The 14,582-nt window shown below is 47.2% G+C and overlaps 1 long non-coding RNA gene across 1 annotated transcript; it reads left to right on the top strand.

Annotated features, from left to right (window-relative positions):
• The first annotated feature begins 300 nt into the window (after window positions 1-300).
• Window positions 301-1,526, top strand: LOC138268096 (uncharacterized). Its single transcript, XR_011199924.1, has 2 exons — window positions 301-525; window positions 1,378-1,526. It is a non-coding gene; the product is annotated as an uncharacterized lncRNA (long non-coding RNA).
• The last annotated feature ends 13,056 nt before the right edge of the window (window positions 1,527-14,582 follow it).

The following is a 14,582-nucleotide window of genomic DNA, read 5'->3' as shown; positions in this document are numbered from 1 at the left end:
TTGCCTGTTTGTGTAGAAGAGTTGAATTTTTGTTGGAGACTAAGGAAATAATTTTGTTTGAAAACCTTAGTGGGGCAGGAAGATGACAATGAAAAGGAATTTCATAAAATTCCATTGAACAATCTTGGACAACATTTAGCACCCAGGGATCACTTGTAATTGATTGCCATTCGTCAAGAAATAATCTTAAACAACCCTGTGACGGGGCGTCAGCAGCTGCCCCTCGGTGCCCCGGGGGCACATATCAGTGGGAGGAAGGCCCCGGGGAACCTTTCCGTGATTGGCAACCTGACCCGGAAGCCTTACAGGATGTTTCCGGAGACCCCGAGAGGAGGACCGTGGCGGCAGGGCTTCATAAAAGCCACAACCAGCATATGTGGGAGAGATGGGAAGCAGAGTATGGATTCTGAAGATCCACCGAGGCCGAGCCAGAGGGACGCGACCAGCTGACGTCTCGGATCACAGGGAGCCAGAATGAGGACAGCTCTAAATCCGACCACGCTCTGGAGAGCGTGGCCACACCAAGTACGGAAGGGGGACGATAAAAGGGATCGGGAATGAGGGGGGGGGTTGTGCAGGGTTTTGGGTGGTATTGTTATTTTATTTCTTTTTGGGGACAAGTTACTTTCCCTCCCGCTTACAAACAAGACCTGTTTTCCTTTATTTCATTGTGTTTGTTTTACATCTGTGCCTGAGGGGTGCAGGAGCGGCATTTTGTTTGTTAAATCCGGTCAACGTCTATGGACATTGACATGTTGGGCTCCTGATACCTCCAAACAAGGTTTTTTTTCTTCTCTTTTTAGTATGCATTATAAAAACAAACCACGCTGGAAGCAGCTTCGGTATTGATTACTCTCTGTATTGATTTGGCACACCAGGTCAGCTACAAGATACGAGTGAATAGGAGGGAGATTTCGTTTTTTTTTTGTTTTGTTTTGTTTGTTGTTATTTAGGGGCCGAACTAACGTAAAAGAAAAATAAAACATACGGCACCTACCAAAAAGCTAAAACGAAAGAAAGAAAAAAAATGTAGAAATTGAAGGAGAGCGGTTAACCTCTTTGAGCCAGAAGGAGAGAGAGAGAGGAAAAGAGAGAGAGGAATATAGAGAGGAAGAAGAGAGAAAAGGAAGGAAGAAAGAAGGAACCAGAGAGAAGAACTACAAGAAAAGACAGAGGGAAAGCAGGAACAGGAGATACTAGTAAAAGAAAAGAAATGGAAAGTAAAGAAAAGAAAAGAAATAGGAGAAATGAACAAGATTAGTCAGACAAACGCAGGGAACAAAGAGGGGGGAGGTGGAAAGCAGGAAAAGAGGATAAAAAGGGAGAACGACTTACCCACTATTTGTGTTCTTCTTTCTTTTGCATGCTCCTCCTGAGTGAACCCTGCGAACGAAAGAGAGACGAGAGAGAACGCGTGAAGACCCAAATAAAGAAGGAACAGCACTAAAAGGCCATCAAAGACAATCCTAAAAACTGTTCTTATTATATATCAAATCAATAAAACGCTTGCTCTGTGCATAACTATACATCAGCGTCCTTCCATTTTCTGGCACCTCCCACAAACCCCCTACAATATGGAGGTCAGAAGGAAGGCTTACCTGTGTGGTTTGCACCTCTGTGAGTCCTTGGGTCCGTGACTGTAGAGTCCTCTGCCTCTCTGAGGGTAGAATTGAAATCTGTATTCCTGGAAGTTGTAGGTGGAGCCTCTGGAACTTTGATCTCTGAAGGAACAGCTGGTTAAGTTGCTCTTGCATCTGCCAGTCCTGGCACAAACCCGTTGGGCAAAACTGTTGGGTTTTATCTAGAGAAGCAAAAGTGGTTCTTGGTGACCAAACAATAAGCCCTGAGCTTTGATCTGAGGATTCATAGTAGCAAAATTTGTTAACTTTGGTCTACTTTCAAAAGAAGTCCCTTTCTTCTTTTGTGCGTGATGGCAGGATTGGCATTCCCCAGTAAATAGACAGCTGTTTGAGCACACATGGACAGTTCCTCAGCATCAACGGGCACATTTTGTAGTGTGGCCTAAAATGTGTGATGGGGACCTACTATATCCATCATTTTGTCCTGACAGCCGGGCTAGGCTTTATCCACCCCTTTTACCAAATTTAGAGAAAATGATTAACATATTGGGTCAATAAAAGGGGTCACAGTAATATTGGAAGGAAGACAGAGCCTGGGGCATTTGGATTTTAAATTTAGACCTTGTTTGTCAGAAGGAACACATGCTGTGGAATTAGGGTGATGAATATTTTCAGGTCAAACATGGGGTTATCACCTGAATCCAATATTGTCTATAAATCACGAGGATAATTTGGAGTGGAGAGTATTTTCCTTTTCTTTTGTTTGTGACTCAGCCAAAATTCCGAATCATCCAGTGTCTAGGTATCAATGTCAGTGTCAGGATAGAACGTGTCATTATCAGTGTCCTGAATTTCTGAAATGTTTGAAGTTTTTGCTGTATTTGTATTTAAAGTTGATATCATCCCTCCCTAGAAGGAAGCCTTGGAGGAATGTTGCCCTCTACCACTTGTGAGAAACTCTCACTGACCAACAGCGCACTTTTTGATTTTTTAATAGGCATCTTTTCCACCATATAGGAAGAGGAGGCTTTTTTTTAACCAAAGATGCCTTAGATGTCATAGCTTTGCGCTTTCTGCATTCCCCTGCAGAATGGGCCAAGTTTTTGGACACAATATTTATAACAGTTTTTTTTCAATATTTATTGTAATCTTTGTGGGAGAATTAGATACAGTCTGATTGACAGGGGATTGCATAAAACCATTCAAATTGTTACAGAAATTCTCTCCATCATCCTCCTAAAAAAATGAAGGCATTTTATTGAAATCCGTGGCGGTATGAATAAAGAAGAAAAATACATGGAACCAAGTTAGGCAAACAGAATTATAGTCGCACAACAACAAAAACAGGCATTGAAGGGTTACAGGGGAAGGCGGAGAAGGGGACAGCCCTCCCACCAGCAAGAGGCAGTCCTAAGAGTAAAATGGGAGGAGATGCAAGAGAGGCCATGCCCCTAAAGGCTTCTCTCAGAACTCCCGTGTCCGTGAGGGGCCGACCAAAGGCACGGACTAAAAGGACAAAGTTGGATGTTGTGTCCCAGCTAAAATGCCCTCCACAGAACAATGCCGTTAAGATCACAGACCCAGACGCGCTATGAAGCTGAGAACAGTCTGAAGAAAAAACTGCTCAATTGTTCCCACACATCGTGAGGAGCACGTGGGACAATAGTGAGAGAAGGTGAATGCACATGCATGCGTTGCGCAGCCAGCAAGAACACCAAAAATAAATGCAGCAAAACAAGGTAAACTTAAGAAAATATAAACTATAAGACCACCATAACTGTATTATTATTAATTCCTTCGCTGCCAGGCCTTTTCCCCCTCAGGTGCCAGGCCTTTTTTTTGGCTATTTGGGGCAGTTCGCGCTTAGGCCCTCATAACGTTTTGTCCACATAAGCTACCCACGACAAACTTGCGTCCTTTTTTTCCAACGTCCTAGGGATTCTAGAGCTACCCAGAGCTTCTGTGTTCCCCTGGAAGAGACCAAGAAATTAACCAAAATACAGCAAAAATGTTGTTTAACAAAAATTAAAAACATGAAAAGGAAAAAGGGCTTCAGAAGAAAGCTTGTGTTTTTTTCCCTGAAAATGGAATCAACAAAGGGTTTGTTGTGTTAGAATCACCACCTTCCCAGCTTATAGGAACAGGCAGACTTAAATCCGAAAATCATATTTTTCAACACAATTTTGGCATTTTACTCGACATAGTCCATTTTTACTATTTTTTGCTTTTAGCCTCCTTCCAGTTAGTGACAGAAATGGGTGTGAAACCAATGCTGGATCCTGGACAGCTAAACATTTCTGAAAAGTAGAAAAAAATTCTGAATTCAGCAAGGGGTTATTTGTGTGGATCCTACAAGGTTTTCCTACAGAAAATAACAGCTGTAATAAAATTATATTGAAATTGAGGGAAGAAAAGCAATTTTTTCTCCACGTTTTATTTTGTAACTTTTTCCTGCGATGTCAGATTTTCAAAAGTAATATACCATTACGTCTGTTGAACTCTTCTGATTGCGAGGATACATAGGGCTTATAGGTTCAACAAGAACCCTATGTACTTAGAGCCAATAAAGGGGTTGCACATTGCAATGGGTTTTCATTGTATACCGGGTATACAGCAATTCATTTAGTGAAATATAAAGAGTGAAAAATAGGTATCAAGGAAACCTTTGCATTTCCAATATGAGCACAAGATAAGGTCTTGAGAAGTAGTGGTTATTTGCACATCTCTGAATTCTGGGGTGCCTATACTAGCATGTGAAATATAGGGTATTTCTCAAATAGATATCTTTTTTACACACTGTCTTACATTTGGAAGGAAAAAATGTAGAGGACGACAAGGGGCAATAACACTTGTTTCTACTTTGTATGCCCCCTAGTCTCCCAATTAAAAAACTGGTACCTCACTTGTGTGGGTAGGCCTAGTGACCGCGACAAAAAATGCAACATGGACACATCACATTTTTACATTGAAATCTGACGTGTTAAATGGAAAGTGCCTAGCTGAGGATTTTGGCCTCTAGCTCAGCCGGCACCTAGGAAAACCTACCAAACCTGTGCATTTTTTTAAACTAGACACCTAGGGGAATCCAGGATGGGGTGACTTGTTGGGCTCCAAATGCCAAATTTGTGTTGAAAAAGGTAGTTTTCTGATTCAAGTCTGCCTGTTCCTAAAAGCTGGGAAGATGGTGATTCTAGCATGCAAACCCTTTGTTGATGCCATTTTCAGGTTTAATAAACCACATGCTTTCTTCTTCAGCCCTTTTTCCCCTTGTTTTATTAAAAACAACATTTTTAATGTATTTTGGCTAATTTCTTGGTCTCCTCCAGGGAAAACCACAAACTCTGCGTACCTCTAGAATCCCTAGGATGTTAGGAAAAAAGGATGCAAATTTGGCGTATATAGCTTATGTGGACAAAATGTTATGAGCGCCTATGCTCAAACTACCCCAAACAGCCAATGAAAAGGCTCTCCACCTGAGGGGAAAAGGCCTGACAGCAAAGGGGTTAAATAAAGCAAGATTTGAGAAGCATAATAGGAGTGTCCAGTCTTGTCACAAAGTTTTGAAGAAACTGAGATTTAAAGTTTGAGATTTCAAGTTGTTGCATGTCAGCTGCAAGAAGTGCAATTGATATGTGCTTTTCAGTTAACATCACTTAACATTGTAGTACTTGCAGTACTGTATATTTATTGAGAATCAATAAATTAAATGTGGCAGAATGATAAATAAGAGTGGCCAAAAAAGTATGATTGCACATATTATCTAAAAAAAACATGAAAGGCTATTGGGGAGGTGCTTCCCCCTGTGATGTGTATGTGCTAAACAGATTTTGATGGAACTAAAACTTAAATGTCAAACAGCATACTTCTATACGATGGCAATAATGCATAGAACTTTCATAACAGTGATTACATCCTATTGTTATTGGATGAAATTGGTACTCAATTGAGCAATCTATCAACCTTGGACGAATGACCACTACACTGCATTGTTTTAATGCTTTGAACCTAAAATGTTATTATATGGAATAAGTGGAATCATCATTAACTTTTGATATTTCCTCCTCAAATAGACATCAATGTTTTACTTGAACAAAGACGTGAAGGAATAAATAGGGATTTTATTAATTAGCTTTCTTCGCCATTTTACATTATATGATGTTTACATAGCATAAGTGTTAGGAAGAAATACAATTAGCAAGCAATATCTCTGCCTCACTGCATATTGTGTGCAGCTAATCTTTACAATACCCAGTGCATATCGTAAGTGTAGATCTTTCAGCTCCACAAGTGCCTTGTGCGTCATTTTATGGCATTAGTGAATGTCAACTGTGAAAACCTAATAAGAACAGTACTCAGACCCAGACTTGGTAGAATACATATGCCAATGTCATGTGGGAAAAGAGAGCGAGTATGGAAGGGGGAGGTCGAGTGCCTGAAGAGCCCTGGAATGGACCAAGCGTGCATGTTGTTGAACCTATGGTGTCACGAGTGGTAGGAGTCTGGGTCCCCGAATGAGTGGTGTGCAGGGTTAGTGTGTTGGATACATCCCTCTGTGGTGGTATTGGGCAGGACATGTGGCGTCCACTGGACAGGTTTCCGAGAGCGATGAGCTGACTACATGTGCATATCCCCTATAATGGTCTTTCATCTGTCTACCCTGCAGTGGCGCTAGAAGGTCTTTCCAGCGGTCGAGCCTGGTAGTTCCATGTTGTCTTTCTATAGTTCGTCAGAGTGACTCATTCTCAGCTCTGGTCTATTTCTCTATGTCCTTCAGCCATTGTGTGGTGTGTGGAGGTTGTCGTGGCTTCCATTCTGTAGCTATTGTACATTTAATCAGGTCCAGTCCCAAGTCTACAAATTTGGTAGTGTGTTTATGTTTTGGTGAGTGCCGCAGGAGACCGAGTAGGCAGAGTTTAATGTCTGAAATAAGAGGTCTGCCTGTGAGAGACTGGAGCGTGGTTGTGATATGTGACCAGTTGTGCGCACTTGCATTGAATATCCACACCGTGTGTATGAAGTATGCTTAGACAGCGTGGGCAAATGTCTGATGCACCAGGGAACATCATGGCCACCTGCTTCAGCGTTAGGTATGATTTATAAAAATAGTTGAACTGGGTGTGTTTCCTTGTTATACTTTTAGTGTGTTCTATGAGCTTTTCCCATTCGTTGTTTGTGACTCGGTGTCCACCGTTTCTTTCCATTTCTGTTTAAGTGAGTCTAGGCTTTTGTGTAAGACAGTAGAGATCATCCATATAGAACTGTTATGGTCTTACCTGCAGTCGCGTGTGTGCAGAGGACATTCAGCCCTGGGTGGTTCAATCTCACCTTCACCCCACGTCTCTAAATGGAGCTTACAAAGACTTTGTGTGTCAGGAAATGGCCTGTCCCTAGCTCCCAATTATCAACCAAGGAATCATAAGTGTGTAGGGTGCCATTGGAGAAGAAGTCTCCCCCTATGAGCACTCCTGAATCTTCCACGCACAGTGATTGTGGTGCATGGTCAGTGTTTTGAAATGTGGGGTGACCAAGCCAGAATGGGATATCTGGAGTGCATGGTGCACAAAGCTGTGCCCATTTCATGTTTTGGCACCAGCATCCTTTCACTACTCCTCCTCGCCAGGAGCTGTTGGTGGTAGCCCAGATCAGATCCCCTGCTCAGGGGGCTGGTGACACCTGGGCAGAGGGCGATCCCGGCTGGGGGCCTGGGCATAGACTGAACCTCCCTGGAGCCGCACCCGCTGTGGCTCGACCAGCGGAGGGGGAGCCTGAAGGGATACCGGCCTCGCCACAGCGGGCGGGGGGTCCTGGAGCCCCATGGTGAGACTGAGAAACAGCGAGCTTGAACCTACCAAGGCAGACTGCTCTCCTGGATCTTTGACCTACCGGATGATGGAGGGGATGATGTTGAGGGGGAACCAAGGAGTGGAATGCAGTTGCTGAGACAGACCCCCTTGGTCCTACTGTGGTGTGTCACTGGAGAAAGCTAGTGACGCACACTCTGGGGTGGCTGTGCACACTGAGGGGGCCTCTGTCATTTACATCTGTTGGGCCACTGTTGGAACTGCTGTGCTGAGGGCCCTGCGTGCTGCGGCAACCCAGGAGGAGCTGGGGTCTGTGACGGGCCTCTTGCTGCCCTGGAATCTTCCTCGATACAAGGTGGTCTTGGCCTTGCGCTTTGCGACTGGCACACGTTCACCATGGGGAAGGCCCATCTTAAATCACAGGGTCAGGGCCTAGCTATCTCAGACCTGGGCTGCCAGTAGCCAGCTAGTGAAATGGGGGAAGAGCCCGCGCCCCCCCAACATGCAAGACACCCTGAATAAGATCCTGGGGGCCACTGAGGACACTAAAACAACCCTGAGCTAGGCAAAGTATCGGCTGAGCTAAGCCACCTACGCACTGATCATCATAGGTTGTCAGATCTGGTGAAGGATACAGAAGAGGTGCTGAAGGATCTGTGGCCTGCGCACCAGGCAATGAAATCCCAACTTGCCCAGCTCTTAAAGCTAATTCAAAAACTGGAATACCGAGCTGAAGATGCTGAGGGTCGCAGCAGATGTAATAATGTGCGTATCGTAGGGTTTCCCAAAAAAATACAGAAGGACCCGATGCAGAGACTTACCTAGAGCAATGGCTGAGATTGATCATGGATCAATGCATTTTTTTGCGCTGGAGAAGGCACACCATGTGCCGGCCCGCCCGCCGGCACCGGGGAGGCCACCAAAGCAGATTGTGGCCAAACTACTACACTACAAGGACCGTGACCTCCTACTGCAGAAGGTGAGAGAGGCGGGACCGTTTGAAGTAGGGGGTGCTAGGGTGACCCTATTCCCGGATTTCACAGTGGCAGTCCAGGCCATAACGAGCCACCTTCACCTGCGTCATGAGGGAATCAGATTCTCGTTGCTCTTTCTGTCAAAACTAAAGATCATGCTAGAAGGCCGAACCTAGTTTTGCCAAGACCCAGATGAAGCCTGAACATGGCTGGAAACGTACTGGACTAGTACCAAAAAAGCACAAAACGAGGAACCTGGCCCATCTCACCGCCAGGGTAAGAAGAGGCGACCACATGGCCTAATGGGAGATACCCAAGTGACGAAACCGACTCAGCAGCTGACTAGCCAAGGGAAGAAAGCAGCCCTGCAGGCGGCGGCGGCCTCCCTGTCGGAAGGGGGCCTCCCAGAAGGTGAACCCAGGCCTGACCGGGAGGCCCCTGTGATGGGAGAGTCCACAGATGACGACTCTGTGACGAGTATCAAGGAGGGGCTTCCCCAGGTGACTCCCCAGACCCAAGATGACATTGCTTGATGAGATGAGTCCCTGCCCTGGCCTTTGCCTGTGCCTGTTGTTGGACTGAGAGCATGGGCTGACCTGCTCCGTGGGAGGCGACCCTGATGTTTTTGACCACCGCCCCTCATCACCTGCTAGCTTCCACAGCAGGAACATGATAACTAATCATTACACATTGGTTTGTATGGTTTGTACAGTCACTGTTTGCTCGGCTGTTCGTGGGGAGGGGAGTTGGGATGCATTTGTTTTACTTGCTTTAACCCGTGGCTATGGCAGACATGCTGTGATGCTGGAGTGTCCTGTGACAGGACATGGGGGATTAGGGAACGTGCTCCAGACTGCGCCTATTAATAATCATGGTGGACACACTCTCAGTTTAAAATGATATCCTGGAAAATCAGGGGATTAGGCTCGAAGGCCAAACGTCATAAAGTTCTTTCGTACATGAAACGAAGAGGGGTGCATATTGCTATGCTGCAGGGATCATACCTCACTTAGGTAGAGGTAGAACACCTTTGAAGGCGCTGGCAGATATTTGGAACTACATACTCTGCATATGCAAGAGGGGCGCAATCTGGGTGAGAGTAGGGGTACCCTTTGAGGCCTCCTCCATGGAGGTGGATAAAGAAGGTCATTATGTGCTGGTGGGGGGACTCCTTTATGGCAAACCGGTAGTGTTGGGGAGTGTCTATGCACCAAACAAAGAACAGATTCCCTTTCTAAACTCTGTCTGCCAGTCTGACAAGATTCATTGACATCCCGTTTTTTCTAGGGGGGGTTTTAACGTGGTACTGGACCCCGCTCAACACTACCACTGCAGGGTGCGGCGACTGTGACAATAGCAGCGGGCATGACAAACTGGATAATGCAGTGGGACATGGTGGATGTCTGGCGTCTCCAACACCCTTTGGACAGAGATTACTCATATTATTCCCACCTTTACCACGTGCACACTAGAATAGACCGCATTCTATTTTCTTCCTAACTTAGCGGTATGGTAACACAGACCAAATACCTTGCCTGGACTATTTCTGATTACAGCCCCCTGCTCCTCTCCTTACAATCAACGGAGGCCCATCTGCCGATCCTGATCTGGCGGCTGCACTCTAGTGCCCCTAGAGGACATAGTCTTCCGGGAGGCATTGACGTCCAGACTGTCTGAATACCTGTTGTCAAATCCAGGGATGGCACCTAGCCGGGGAATTGAGTGGGAGACCTTAAAAGTGGTATTGAGGGGGTCATTGCTTGGGACAAACGATGGGCATTAGACGGGACCTTGAACAGGACATCTTACGCCTGGAGTCGACCCTCCATCAGTGTGACAGTGATCTTGACAGCACCCCTGGGGCACACACAAGATTGTTGGAGACCAGAGAATTATATAATGCTGCATTTGAGCGCCTCCGATGCCATGATTACAAGAAATATATTGACAGGGTGCATTAAGAGGACGGGGGGACTCCGATTTCTAGATTGGTCACTGCAGAGGGCACTATAATCTACACACCTATAGAAATAAACACAGAATTGATGACCTACTACACGTCCCTGTACAGTGCATTACAAATAAGCTGCCCAATTGCTCGGAGTACTTCCTGGCCGCCTTCCCTCAGGGTGTGCTTGCAGAGATGGACAGGGATACATTGGGGGCAGCGTTGATGGTGGACGAGGTCAAGGCAGCCATAACGACCCTGGCGTCAGGAAAAACCACATGGCTCAGACAGCCTGCCCCCAGAGTTCTACAAATTGTACAAAGGAACTCTAACACCGTGGCATGTTGAGCTGTACTCTGAGGCCTCCACGGCTAAGGTGCTGCCATCCTCATCCCGGGAAGCCATGGTGGTGCCGCTGTCTGAATCCACGCAATCGGATGTGGGAGACGCGGACTTTCGGCCACTATCCATGCTAAATAGAGATATTAAAACACTAAGCAAAGCCCTTGCTTCTAACCTGCTGCCCCATTTGTGCACTCTGATACATGGTGACCAAAATGGATTTATACCTACACGGGGCACCTCCCATAACCTCCGGAGGCTCTACTCCCTCCTCCATGACAGCGGGCATCCCCCAAGCCCAACAGATATGATTGTCTTGGTGGACCTGGGAAAGGCCTTTTATACTGTGAGCTGGAAGTTCCTGGAGGACACCATGTTACGGATGGGACTGGGGCACGCCTGGGGGGACTGGGTCAAGTTACTGTACTTGCACCCTACTGCAAGAGTTAGGATGGGACAGATGATCTCCAGTAGCTATGAGATACATAGAGGGACCCGGCAGGGCTGCCCGCTGTCACAGCTGCTCTTTGCTATAGCTATTGAACCATTAGCAGCGAAACTTCGAGCGTGGGACAGGACTGGGGAATAAACAGGAATGGGAAGTTTCCTATCGTCTCCTTATATGCAGCCGACCTCCTCATATACCTCAGAGACGGGAGGAGAACGCTACCCCGGGTGTTTGACCTGCTGGATGACTTCGGCATTTGCTCAGGCCTCCACCTGAACCGCAGGAAAACAAGTGTATTCCTGATGTGCCGCGGCATAGCCCGTCCAGTCTCTTGCCCAGAGGATGTTAACTGGGCGCCCCACTCGTTCCGCTACCTGGATATACAGGTCTACCATGACCTCCAGGATCTCCGGGAGTGCAATGAGGGAAGGCGTTTTGAGCGCTGCGGTCAGCTGTCATCTTCTGGTGCTCCCTCCGCTTACCTATTATGGCGCGCATTTCCCTCACCAAGATGGTAATGCTCCCTAGGCTACTCTGCCCATTTTGCTTCCAGCAACTTGGTTCAGGTCACTAGACGTACTGGTTCGGGAATTATTGTGGGATTACAGACGTCAGCGGGTGACCCTGGCCACTCTTCGTCTGCCACCGGAGGCAGGAGGGCTTGGGGTACCTGCTTTTGAGCTCTACTTTTTGGCAGCACAGCTACACTGGCTAAGTGGGGTGGACATCGCTGAGATCGCTCCAGCTGTAAGGGACCCAGATCAGAGCAGACTTCTGGCCACAATACTGAAACCTAGCCTTCGGTGCCCCCGACTGGGGATGCTACTGGCATCAGCCCTGGCTGGATGGCGGAGGACACTCAAGAGAACAAAGACCAGGGCCCCATATGCGCCAGCGACTCCCCTGGTGGGAATCCCTCATGGGGTCCCCTCCACCTGCTTTACAGAGAGCCAGCTACACCATTGGGTGGCAGCAGGGATACAAACGGTGGGCGAGATACACTGCCAGGGAATGTTGACTCAGTTTGGCGACCTGACAGAACAGACCGGCTTACCCAAGGGGCAATTTTTGACATACAAAGCTGTGGTGAGGGCTATTAGGGTCCTCTGGGGAGTGACGCCAATGGAACCCAATAAACGTGTGGGCCTTCAGACTATGGTGTCCATCGTAGATGGTTCTCATCTTGTGTCCTAGTTATATAAAGCATTGCTCTGAATGATGCACAATCCATTAGTTAACCTTTGGACTAAGTGGGAGACTGACCTGAACAGGTCCCTCACTGACACAGAGTGGAAGAAGGTGTTAGCTTACGCTCCCACAGCATCCAGAAATACACTACTGAAATATATCCAATATAACTATACCCATAGAACGTATCCTACCCCACGTCGGATTAGGCTTAAATATGGGGGAGACGTGGTGAACTGTCCCTGGTGCAGACACCAAGACGCAGACTTTAGCCATATGAACTGGGGATGCCCGTCTATTTTTGGATGGGGTCATACACAAGCTTAACCTGGTACTGCATAGAAGCCTTGAAAACACCATAGGGTTCTGCCTGTTGTGACTGTACATCAGGCCCGCACCAGGAAGGTTGGTAACAGGTTTGTGGACCTGGCCGTGATACTGATGAAACGCAGGATAGCTCTGACTTGGAAGCAGAGTAGAGACCCCCAATCTCACCACATGGGATAGAGATGTAATATGTTGGGCAAGAGAGGGTCCTGGGATGGAAGGAGAGAAAAGGGGTCAGGCATAGGCCGATAGCTCCTCAGTGGCCTGAAGTAATAGAGTGGGAAACCTTGTGTTCAGAAGAGAATTCAGGCTCCGGAGACACCTCAGGGAATGACGACAGGGACAAGATGTGAGAAGGTCGAGGAGTTGGTATACTTCCTAGAAACATAGCCAACAGCTGAGTCGGACACCGGGAGTCCACAAGAGCATGGCCCTCTTCCTCCCCCACGTTTCCCCCCACAAAACTCCCCTCCAGCATCCCTACACAGCTCTTACAAACCATACTATGTAGTTGACTTACGATGCCTAGATGTGACTACTTGTGATGCACAATAGCACCTCTTCCACGGGTCAGTTTCCTGAGTTTTCAGTTATTAACTTTTAAATGTACTTAGTTTCATACACCAGGCAAGACTCACTTAATCTAGACCACAACACGTGCATGTTTGAACGGTATGAATGTTGTTAATGGATGTGCGTGCGTGCGTGCGTGTGTGAAAGAATGAGTGTGTGTGATGTTTTAAAATGAATGTTTGGTGCGTGCGTGCATGTTTGAATGGTATGATTGTTGTTAATTGATGTGCGTGCGTGCGTGTCTGTGTGTGAAAGAATGAGTGTGTGTGTGTTCCCCACCCGCCCCCCTCCCTCCTAAAGCTGCCGGACGCCACTGCTGTGTAGTTTACATGTCCTGGTAGTGTAAAACTCCTAAATTAGTTTTACACTACTGTGAGGCCTGCTCCATTCATAGGCTAACACTGGGGCTGACCGCATACATTGTTTGAGTGGTTGCTTCTGATCTGAAAGGAGTAGGAAGGTCATATTTAGTATGGCCAGAATGGTGATACAAAATCCTGCTGATTGGTGAAGGTGGATTCAATATTACTATTTTAGAAATGCCACTTTTAGAAAGTGAGCATTTCTCTGCACTTAAATCTTTCAGTGCCTCCTTACAATCCACGCCTGGCTGGGTTTAGTTGACAGCTCCGTGTGCATTCACTCAGACACACCCCAAACACAGGATACTCAGCCTCACTTGCATACATCTACATTTTGAATGGGTCTTCCTGGGCTGGGAGGGTGGAGGGCCTACACAAAGGACTGCCACACCCCCTACTGGAACCCTGGCAGACAGGATTGAACTGAAAGGGGACCTGGTGCACTTCTAAGCCACTCTTTGAAGTCTCCCCCACGTCAAAGGCACATTTGGGTATAAAAACAGGGCTTCTGCCCTACCAACTCAGACACTTCCTGGAGAAGAAACCTGAACCAGAACCTTCATCCTGCCAAGAAGAACTGCTTAGCTGCCCAAAGGACTCACCTGACTGCTTTCTGAAAAGGACTGCTGCCTTGCTGTTGCCCTGCTGCCTTGCTGCTCTCTTGCTGTGCTGCAGAAGTGCTCTCCAAGGGCTTGGATAGAGCTTGCCTTCTGTTCCCTGAAGTCTCAGGACCAAAAAAACTTCTCTCCTGCTACTGGAATCCCCGTGTGGCGAAAGTTCAACGCACCACCTGCCAAGAACGACGCACAGCCTACGCACGGTGAAAAATTCACTTCTTGCCGAGTCCGGAATAACGCAGCCCGACTTTGTGACAGAAGATCGACGCAGCACCAGCGACGCGACCGGAACTTCGACGCACGGCCCTACTGGATCGACACAAGCCGACTCAGAACGACGTAGCCTGACTTCCTGAGAGTAATCGACGCAGCGCCTGCCATGTGGAAGAAAATTCCACGCATCACCCACCGGAATCGACGCA

This window comes from Pleurodeles waltl, chromosome 2_1 (genome assembly GCF_031143425.1).
Source record: "Pleurodeles waltl isolate 20211129_DDA chromosome 2_1, aPleWal1.hap1.20221129, whole genome shotgun sequence".
Lineage (NCBI taxonomy): Eukaryota > Metazoa > Chordata > Amphibia > Caudata > Salamandridae > Pleurodeles > Pleurodeles waltl.
Note: the sequence above shows the minus strand (reverse complement) of the source record. Positions and strands in the feature narration are given on the sequence as shown.